The sequence below is a fragment of the Hemitrygon akajei genome, chromosome 1 (assembly GCF_048418815.1).
Source record: "Hemitrygon akajei chromosome 1, sHemAka1.3, whole genome shotgun sequence".
Taxonomy (NCBI): domain Eukaryota; kingdom Metazoa; phylum Chordata; class Chondrichthyes; order Myliobatiformes; family Dasyatidae; genus Hemitrygon; species Hemitrygon akajei.
Genome location: NC_133124.1, coordinates 37,011,707 through 37,023,183, shown reverse-complemented (window position 1 = coordinate 37,023,183; position 11,477 = coordinate 37,011,707). Strand labels below are relative to the sequence as shown.

Genomic DNA, 11,477 nt, shown 5'->3' with positions numbered 1-11,477 from the left:
TTTTCCAGACATGGTGTACCTGATGACATTTTCACAGACAATGGTCCACAATTCAATGGTGAATGCATGAGACATTTTGCTCATGAATGGGGCTTTGTTCATACAACATCTAGTCCATTTTTCCCTCAGTCCAATCGGTTAGTTGAGGAGTTGGTAGGAATTATCAAGAAACTGATGTACAAAACAAAAGATATTGGAGGTGATTTTTATAAAGCATTGTAGCCTATCGCAATACTCCACTTGAATGTGGATTTTCACTTGCTCAGCTCTTGATGGGATGCAGTTTGAGATCCAATCTGCCAATAGATGAGAGCCTTCAGAGAACAGAGGGAGGTGAACAAGTGAAAAGATGGGAAGATGAACACAAAGCAAAGCAGAAAATATACTTTGACAGAATGTTCTCGTCCATCACGTAAACTGCACCAAGGAGATGAAGTAAGGATACAAGACAAAATGAACACATGAGCAGAAAGCTACAGTACTTGAAGAAGTACAATCCAGATCATACATGGTCCAAACAGAAGAAGGAGCAGTGTTAAGAAGAAATCGCAAAGGCCTCAAGAAAGAGCCAACTTCAGAGTTTCAGTTAACTGATGTAGACCAGGAAATAACAATGAAACACAAGAACTGCGTGAACCACTTAGAAGGTCTACTCATGTTCATAAACCCCCAGAGGGACTGATAGAGACATGTTAAATTATGTATTTGCTCTGGTCAATGTTGCTAATTGTTTTTCTTTTAAAGGAAAGGAAGATGTGGTGATATGATGTGTAAGACCGTGATTGGAGAGAGTTCTGAGCATGCGCAGGGATAATAGATCGAGAAACATGGCATTGTAAACACGTTGTGGCTGTTGTTAAATAAAAGTTCTATTTCTTCCAGAACATGGTTCTTTATTAGTAACCCACGGTACGTATGAATATAAAGAACACAACAACATCTACCTGCATGTTGTCAAAATTCATCAAATCATTCTCTGTTCATGTGGCTGTCTAAAATCCTATTAAACATTGCTATTGTATCTGTTTCTATCACCACCCTGGCAGTGCATTCCAGACACCTACCACTCTGTTTAAAAGAAAATTATATCACGTAGATATCCTTTACAATTGCCCCTCTCACCAATACCCATGACATGGTTCTACTCAGCCCCTTGGACCTCAAGCAGTCTAAGAGAGTGAGTAGCACCCATCCTTCGATCTGTTCAGGCAACAACCATGGGATCACAAAGCATCAAAAAACAAGGCAGAGAGCTGAATTGACTCAAGAGCTCAAGTTCACCCAATAAAAATTTCATTACAGAGAAATTAAATGATGAACACCAGCCTACTGCTTCACATCTGACCATTCCTAATGAAAGGAGACCTACGAATGAAAGGGAGCAAGAACGTGAATGGAGAAGCACAGAGAACATATGACAGAAAACTGTGAGTAAAGCATAAAGGTATAACAGATTAACTAGCTGCAAGAATTAGAAGGAACAATGCACTTTGATCCATGAATGTTAGATGCTGCAGATAATAGACAGGTCATACTGATGACTGACTAGTAGTATCTTGAATTAAGCATCAGGGATCAAGGATCAACTTGATTCACCATTTACATTCACATATATTAGGAATTTGTTGTTGTGCATTGACACGTAATGTAACAAAAAACAATATTCAACAATTAAGAAGAAATGTAAAAATGTTAGAGGTTAAAGTACAGATATGGAAGAAAATGTGTATAAATACATAAATAGCAGCATTTATTCACAATGTAAACAGTATTTTATATAAAGTGGTTTAAAGTGTTTACAGTGCAGTGCAGTAATAGATAGAGAGGGGTGGGAGGGCTAACTAGGATGATTGATTAGTTTAACAGCCTGAGAAACAACATTTTTAAGATGGCACGAAGATTTTGTTTTAATAGCCCTACAGTGCTTTCCAGAAGGGAGCTTTTGAAAAAGGTAATTTGCAGGGTGGGTGGTGTCCGCAGTGACTTTTCTGCCCGTTTCCTTGTCCTGCATACATACACGACCTCTGTGATGAAAATCTGCAGCCAATGACCTTTTCGGCTGACCTGACAGTTTGCTGTAGCTTTCATATATTGTAAGCAGACGCGGTACCAAACCAGACAGTATTGGCTGATATGAGATGCTCTCTACAATGCATTGTAGGATTGCACCAGTATGTTCTGGGGTGGATAGAATTCTACCAATTGCTGCAAGAAGCAAATCCTCTGCTGAGCCTTTTTGTAAATGAAGTGAGATGAGAGCTGAATACACTTGTCATCTGAGACATCAAATTTACATTTGAAATAGCAGCCCTTGTTCAAAATTGTGGTAAGCAGTTCCTTTCCTTTAACTTTAATTAATATTTAATAGATTAATGGCATTGGAGTGTAGTGACTCATTGCAAGATGCTCTCTGTGGATCTGCTCATTACTTCTATTATAGTCAATCAACTTTTTAAATCTATATTTTATGACTCTAAGATGATCTTCTACCTTATTCTCTGCCTGCACTGCACTTTGACTGTATTCTGTATTCTGTTATTGCTTTCCCTTGTACTACCTCATTGGACTTGTGGTAATAAATTATTTGTTTGGATGGCATGCATATCAAAGACAATTCACTGTAAAATAGTAAACCAGCTTACAAATTTACCACTCTCCAATGCAATACCCATCACAAGCACGTCTTCCCTTCCCCTTCCCTTGATGCTTTCTACAGTTGATCACTTTCATGTCTCCTTTGTCTGTACAATCCTCCTCACTAATCCCGCTCTGGTCACTAAGTGTTTCACCTGCCTCTACATTTTATTCCATTCAGGGCCCTAACCAGTCCTTCCAGTTGAGGCAATGCTTCACATATGAATCTATCAGTGTTATAAATTGCATCTGTGCCCCCAGTGTGGCTTCCTCTACATTGATTAGACCTGATGCAGATTGGGGGACTGCTTCATTGAGTGCCTTAGTTCTGTCCACTATAACAGCTTAGATCTCCAGCTGGCCAGACAGCTTCATTCCACTTCCTATTCCCATTCTGACATTTTTGTCCACAGTCAAGAACAACGCTTAATATTCTACTTTGGTACTCTCTAACCTAATGGCATGAACATTGATTTCTTTAACTTCTGGTAATTACTCCCATCTGTCACCCCCCCCCCAACTTTGTTCTCCCTTATCCTACAAGCCCCATCACCACTTTTCTTTTCCTGTCCCGTCCTCTTGATTTGCCAATCTCCCACACATTCATCCAACTGGTTCTCTCCTCACCGCCTTCCCTTTATTCCATAGTCCTCCTATCAGATTCCATCTTTGTAACCTGTACCTATCACCTCCCAGCTTCTTATTGCATTCTCACTCTCTTGCTCCCCCACCCTGCCATCTTTCTCTTCTCATCAGGACTCACCCACCATTTCTAGCTCCAACTCCTCTCCCTGCCCTCCACCCTTTTATACTAGCATCACTCCTCTTTCTTTCCACTCCTGAAAAAATATCCTAGCCGAAACATCAACTGTCCATTTCCCTCATTAGGAGCTACTTGAACTACTGAGTTTATCCTGTATTTTTGTGCATCACGTTAAAGCTATACCTTCTCGTATTTAACATTTCCTTACTGAGGTGAAAAACTGACCAGTTTACATCTTTGCCTCTCCTAATTTTATATACTCCTATCAGGTTACCCCTCAGCCTCTGACACTTCAGAGAAAACAATTCAGGTTCGACCAACTTCTCTTTATGGTTTGTGCTCCCTAATCCAGACACCTTTTCTGCACTTTCTTCAAATCCTTCATAGTCCTTCTGTTATACAGCAACCAGATCTGCCACAACCCGATCAAAGGTGAACATGACTGCCTAATTTTTACACTCAGTTCTCTGACCAACAAGGGCAAGTGTGTCCCATGCTTTCTTTACCACCCTATCTACTTGTGTTGCCACTTACAGGGAGCTGTAGACTTGCACCTCAAAATTCCTCTGCATATCAATCCTCTTAAGGCTACTACATTTACTGTATACTTTTCTTTTACCCCTGACCTCTGAAAGTGGTCTATATTCATCAAGTCCCTCTCCATTCATGTCTATTAAGCACTGCGACATTTCTAACTGGTATTTGCAAAATCCTTTGAAAATCTTCCTCACTATCCACAACCTTGCAAATGTTTGTCATTTACAAACTTAATAATCAACCCATCAGCATTTTTATCCCGATCATTTATGTAGTCTCAGCAATGACAGTTTTCCAGTCGGAATGGGAGTCCTCCACCAGCGCCATCTTCTATCTTCTTTGGATGTTGGGATGGATATTGAATGATTTGCTTGCATTTATTGATACAATTTCTGAGTTTATAAAGAATCATCTGAGGCCTGTAGAGTGCATTTCATACAAAAGGTTGTGGAACTGATATTTCCTTTTGCTGGGGTATCCTGAACCAGGGATGCCCCATTCAGTAGTGATGTGAAAAGAAACGCCATTACAGACAGGATGAAGAATATAGGGTGAGTGTGGGTAAATGGAACTGAGGTAAAAGAATATCGAATATCAGAGTAGGCACAAGTGACCAAACATCCTACCCCTGCTATTTCTAATGCACCAGCTTCATGTAATATTTGTTGTGTTATGTTGGTAACATTGCAACATTTCTATAGTCTTGCAGTGATTCCAAGGTTGCAGTAGGGGCCGCACGGCAGATGGTACATTGAAACACGCACTGCTAAATAGCCATTTGGAAGCTGGAACGCCGGTCTGAAGTTATAGGTGACTTCAGTTTGGTGGATTTGAGTCCTGCTTCGTAATGAACAACATATAATAACTTGATTAACTGGCTAAGTCAGTTTGATTAGATACTTTATTGAAGCCTAATAGAAATAAGTCAGCAGTTCTTCCACGTCAGAGAATTCAGCCAGGAGCTCAAGAAAGAGAGAAGCAAATGTTAACACTGAGCCCCTCAGTGTAGTGGACCCTGAACCGGACCAAAGTACGTTGGATCTTTATTTATATAGCCCCACCTCCGTACAACTGTGGAACCTGGCATTAAACTTGCAAATGTAAGCGTTTTGTGAAGTAGTAAAACTGTAAACTAGTTTAGGTAGTTTGCAGAAGCCCCACCCATAGCACTCCCTGGCGCACAATTTTTCCACCAACCTCTGTCAGCGCAATATAGTTTAGTTGCACCGAAGCTTTAACTGCGTATTCTACAAAAAATACACCAAAAGTTTTACATGTTTTCCTATCTTCGTCCCGCTGCCTACTGTGCAGCTGTGGCGATTTATAATAGATATTTGTTCCGGCAATTCTGTAATCAAACATTTATATTTGTTTACTAAATGGTACTAGTCTCAACCACAAGGGGGTTAATGCGCAATAAAATTAACATATAGCAAATTTACGCCCATTGTCTTTATACACTCTAGATCCGGAACTAGCGTAGGGACCTTCTAGTCCGCGCGGCCGAGGGATCTTCCAGCTCGGAATGCGAGCGAGCGCGCGCGCGCGGTTAGAAGTCAGCTGCTGAGCCGAGGACTTTGGAAGTGGCAAGTGTAAATGAGAACTAATGTTGTGTGCAAAGTCTGAATGGTGAGTAGTACCGGATCCGAACTCTACACTTTCTTGAGTCGTTTTGTGGATGTAGTCATCACTGTTGCGAAATTAATATCGTAATAGGCACTTAGAATTCACAACTTTAATTCGAGCTACCAGAACATTCTCGAGTTCATTTACAAATTGGGTGTTAAATGAATGCAGATTAAAAGCTTAGCCAATGTACCTGTTTGCTGCTTTAAAAAAGTAAAAGAAACACTGGAAGTATAAAGAATAACGCTGGAAAAATTCCAGATTAAGCAGAAGAGTTGGCCTTTAAAGTCTTGTCGGCTTTCTGTGGACAAATGAAGTAGGTGCAGCGATTGTAAGTCATGCTTGATACTGTTTGTGATATATTTTTGCACACTTGTTTTTAGTTATTAAGAGGCACACTATTCATAAGTGGTTTGCATACTTACCGACAACTATATTTTGTGAATGTCAGCATTTTATATGGCTGTTGTTCCAAGATATTTTTGTCTGATCAACACAGTTCTATTCATATAGTATTACAGTGGACAGTTCAACAGGTTTAGTTTTACTGCTAAGTTTTCCCTCCAGGTAGATTTAGAGATCAAAGAGTTACAAACAGACTGAAACCTTACTGCAAGCACTGTTCCATTCATTTTGAATCTTTAGAGAAACAAAAGTTGATTCATCCACAAAATCTTTGACATAGAACTAGGATGAGACCAAAGAAACTGAGGTGAAATATGAGGTTAATGTTTTCCAGAAGTATTTTAATCTGCAGTCTTTTTAATGAAGATTAAGTACGTAGTCAGAATTTTTTTCTTTGCTTTTAGAATGTGGGAAGTAGAATTGTTTTGTATATTGCATATTGCTGACATAAAGTATACAGCAGTGAAGTGGGCCATTTAGTGGGCAAGACTGAGTCCTTGTTCCTTTCCAGTTTGAGCTTCTGCCCTTCTTTCTAAATTCAAGATTGTTTAATGTAATTTCCTGGACACAAGTGTAAGGAGAACAAAATAATTGAATCTGATGCAGCACAAAAAAGACAAAAGATAAAGGACACAATAATAATTTAAAAAACACATAATGAATATAAATACATTGAATAGCTTTCTACATTGATTGTATGTCCATACAGTGATGCTAGGCTGTACATAAGGTGACTGATGGGAAATAATAAAGTAGTGGGTGGAGGTGTTAATCAGCCTAACTGCTTGGGGAAAGTAACTTTTGAGTCTGGTGGTCCTGGTGTGGATGCTCTATAGCATCCCCCCCCCCCTCCCCCATGGGAGTACCTTTCTGCATACATGTCCTTGATGGTGGGTAGGCTGGTGCCTGTGATGCTTTGTACAGTCTTTCTGTCCGCTGCAGTGCAATTTCTGTATCAGGCAGTGGTGAGGTTTGTTAGGATGTTCTGTGCATCTATAGATTGCAATTCTATGAGTATGGACGTGCAAAGTCCAGATTTATTCAGCCTCCTCAGAAAGTAGAGGTGTTGGTGAGCTTTTTTGACTGTATAGGATGTGTTCTGGGACGTTGCGAGGTTGCGTGTGATGTCTGTGCATTAGTATAATCCTCTTGCTTCATGTAGCATCCAAATTCCTTTAAACACAGCTATGCACTTTGCCTCAAAGTAGAGGTTTCACATTCATGCCACTTTCCAGGTAAGTTTCTCATGAATTCTCAACTCTTTTTTGGTGGCAGTTTTGTATTGATGTTCATTAGATCTGCTGTCTCAAACTTTTTAGCTCATAATTTTTTTTGTAATTTATTTTTTATTGAAGTTCATCAAATATTTCCATAATATGTATTTCAGACATTGTACATATATATCATATAATCATATATATCACAAATCTCCATAAAGTATTTATCTGAGGTAGAAATGGAGGGAGTTTGGATGGAAAAACTTGCTAAGATATTTTATTACCCTCTCAGAAATCCCATTATGATAGTAACCTCCCTGTTTGCTGGATAAATTGTGGAAATCAAAATGCAAATTATTATCATATTTTTTGGGACTGCCCTGTTATCAAAAACTATTGGAAGGGGATACACAATGCCCTACAAGACATCTTTAAATGTGAAATACCCTTGGAGAGTTAGCTCATAATTTTTAAGGATCACCTTGAGGTTACCTTCTCAGGCCCTCTCACTTTTTCCCACTCCCCCATCCCCCTCCTGTAAATGATGTTCAAGTCTATTTGTATTCTAAGTCCTTCTGCACTCTTTTAATTGTCTCTGAACCTTCTCTATGAAAAATCAACAAGAACTTCACACAACATCCCCATTGTAGTCTAACTAGTGTTTGATAAAGTGTGGATTCTCCATGTTCAAATCCAGGTACTGAGAAATCATGTTTAACTGTGCCACTAGATTAGAGCACCAGAACCTTAATTCTAGGTGACTGCAACTGATTTGTGCTGTTGTGTTGTCAGTTGGAGTAATAATTTGATATAGAATTTGTTTGTCCCATTCATGATAGCAATGCTGTGATTCCTGAGAATGTCAATGTGCAGAACTGAAGAAAGGAAAGATTACTAACTGGAGAAAATCTGCAGATTCTGGAAATCCAAACAACACACAAAATCCAGCACCCCCCCCCCCTTCTCGAGCCCTTTATCTCTTTCACCAATCAAGTTCCCAGCTCTTTACTTCACCCCCTCCCTGTCTCCTGGTTTCACTTATCACCTACCACCTTGTACTACTCCCTCCCCTCCTCCCACCTTCTTAGTCTGACTTCTCATCTTTTCTTCCGGTCATGATGAAGGGTCTCGGCCTGATATGTCAACTGTTTACTGCTGCCTGACCTGCTGAGTTTCTCCAGCATTTTGTGGTGGCTTGTATGGAAGGATTATAATTGACCCAGATTGTCAGATGCATTTTGGAACTCTTAATCATTGACATGGCCGATGATTAAGAGTAGTTTGGCTGGATTAAATTCAACCGACTTGGATACAAGTCAAGTCATTCGACCATAACTGCTGGTACAGTACTTAGTAAAAATGAGACAGTGTTTTTCAGGACCATGGTGTTACATGACATAGTACAAAAGCTAGACTGAACTAGGTAAAAAAGAAACAAAGAAAGCTACACTAGACTACAGACCTACACAGGACTGTGTAAAGTGCACAAAAACAGTGCAGGCATTACAGTAAATAATAAACAGGACAATAGGGCAAGGTGTCAGTCCAGGCTCTGGGTATTGAGTAGTCTGATAGCTTGGGGGAAGAAACTGTTACATAGTCTGGTCGTGAGAGCCCGAATGCTTCGGAGCCTTTTCCCAGACGGCAAAGGACATAACTGGCAAATTTCTATGTGATCTGCTAGATGTCAGTTTTACAACTGGACTGGAATAGCTTGGCTTGAGGTGTATGTAGTACTACTAAGCACAGACCTTCAGTGCTGCAGTTGGGACTTTGTTTAGACTCTGACTTCTATTTTCCAGAGCTATCAGCTATTTCACAAAGAAAGAATTAGCTGCAGAGTGGCTTCTGTGATGGTGGTTTCACCAGATGAAGGAAGTCAATTTGGATCATTCGCTTGGCAATTTTGGCTGAACATGGTTACAAATGCTTTAGCCCTTTAATTCAGCATTCAAATGATGTGGATGTTCTCTGCCTGTTGGTTGTTTAATTGTTCTGCCACCATTTACAATTAGGTGTGGTAGGATTGCAGAGATTTGATCTGATCTATTAGACAAGTGACAAGCTGCCAATTGCACAATTTGTTGCTGTATAGCATGTGGCTGTGTAATACTCACTTCCTTCATTGCTATCATGGACAGATATGAGGACTGGATTGGGTAGATTTTCTCTTTTACTACTGGTATTGCCAAGTCATTCCCAGTGATGGGCATTGAAATCCCCTATCAAGAGAATACTTTTGTTAGAGTCATAGTTAAAATCATTGTATATGAAAAAACATAGAAACAAGTCACTTGACCCATAATGCTTGTCAGCTCTATAACAGAGTGACCCACCAGCTCTACTTACTGGCCTCTCCTGTGTAGCCTTGGAAAATCTTTATAGACATATTTTCATGCAATTCCCTCCAAAGTGGTCAAACCCTGACTCATCAGCTAATGGGAGATGGAAGAGGATAGATTTCTTTATCTATGTTTGACATCTAGGGGTAAGCAAGACTAAGGAATTGATTGTGAACTTAAGGAAGGGGAAGTCATGGGAACACCATTTCTTGCTCAAAAGTCAGTGGTGGAAAGAGCTTCTCCATGGGTTGTCACCTTCTGGTGGTGGAGAAACTTGTGTGGTCCTGAGATCCCGAGAGCGATGCCGTCCGGAGCTATGCTCCTGGTAGGGTCACCCATGGCGGTAAGGTCGAGGGTGAGGTCCCTGACAAAGATCAATCCCACCAAGACCTCAACGGTGGAACAGGCGGACAAAGTTACTTGGAACTCAATGACTGTGGAGGCAGATGGAGGCTGCAACAAATCTATCAGCTCCAATCGTCATGGTTTCCGTGCCATTGGAATCAGCTGGTTGATTTGTGAAGTATCGTGTGCTTCTTGGAGTGCAACATCAAGTACACGTTAAACAAATACATGCACAGGTTTTTTGCTCTGTGATAGATCAACGGAACAAAAACCATCATCCTCGACCTCGAGGAATAGCCATGACAACAGTGGAAAGAGAGAGTAGCTTTAAGTTCCTGGGTGTCAGCATCTCCAAGGGTCTAACCTGGGCCCAACACATTGCACATAATGAAGGTACAGCAGGTGCTCTATTTCATTAGGAGTTGGAGGAGATTTGGTATAACACCAAAGTCTCTTGCAAATTTCTATAGGTACATGGTGGAGAGCATTTTGACTGGTTGCTTCACAGCCTCAGATGTAGTCTCCAATGCACAGGTTTGCAAGAGGCTCCAGTGGATTGTAGACACAGCTAGATCCATCACGGCTACAACATCCCCACTATCAAAGATGTTTTCAACAGATGGTGCTTCGAGAATGCAGCATTCATCATTCAGGACCCTCACCATCTAAGACACACTCTCCTCTTGTTACTACCATCAGAGAGGAAGTACAGGAGATTGAAGACCCACACTCAACAATTCAGCAACAGCTTTTTCATCTCAGTCATCAGATTTCTGATCAGCTCATAACACTACTTTATTGTTCCTTTTATTTTGTGTATATATTTACTTTGTAATTTATAACAGTTTTATGTTCATGTACTGTACTATTACAGCAAAACCTGATGTTGAGGACTACCAGAGCAGCTTTCTCCTGTTTGCATACCAGTGGGCTGCAACTCTGTTAGGTCTGTCCTGCTGGCGGGTAAAACAAGATGTACCCAAGGATTGTAATGGATGATGCTGGCAAGTTGTCTGTAAAGTTATGATTCTGTGATAATGATAGTGTTGGTTTTGCCAAATGAGAACATGGGACAGCCCCTAAATTTGATTGCTATTGTAAGAGTGACTTACAATATCCAAATTTGCTGCTTGTTGATCTGTAGAGTTTTATTCTTTGTCTTTATTAGCAGAACAATTATGATATAGCTGAGGGACATGTGAGGCTGGTTTACAATGAACTGCATTGGAAAGTCTGGTGTCACACGCAGGATGGTAGATTTCATCCTCTAAGAATATAACTGAACCATATGTTTTTGTTTGACACTCTGGTAGTTTTGTGGTCAGTAACAAATGATTAATTTGTGTTTTGTGTCTTGATTTTGTAACTTCTGATTCAAAGATACTGTGAAAGCAATTGAGATATGGTTCCCCATTATTTTCTCAGGGGCATTTTGAGAAAGGCCCTGCCAACAATGCCCACAATTCTTGTCTGAATTTTAAGAGTGTTTTATAGTCAATAAAATACTAGTATGTGCTGCCAGGGAGGCGGTAGAAGTGGATATGATAGTAATGTTTAAGAGGCATTTAGAAAGACATTTGAGCAAGTTGTAAATATAGGAATGCAGAT

General features: G+C 40.2%; 1 protein-coding gene across 5 annotated transcripts in view; it reads left to right on the top strand.

The window, feature by feature from the left end:
- The first annotated feature begins 779 nt into the window (after positions 1-779).
- The window catches only part of sgk3 (serum/glucocorticoid regulated kinase family member 3), a 100,867-nt gene continuing 90,169 nt past the window's right edge, over positions 780-11,477 (top strand). The window contains exons 1-2 of one of the 5 annotated variants that reach the window (XM_073041265.1): positions 780-909; positions 1,303-1,427. The gene's annotated coding sequence lies outside the window, so the exon portion shown is untranslated. Of the gene's footprint in view, positions 910-1,302; positions 1,428-4,734; positions 4,965-5,400; positions 5,564-5,646; positions 5,892-11,477 lie in introns of those variants that run through there. The other 4 variants (XM_073041272.1, XM_073041293.1, XM_073041312.1 and 1 more) reach the window with 4 other exon arrangements.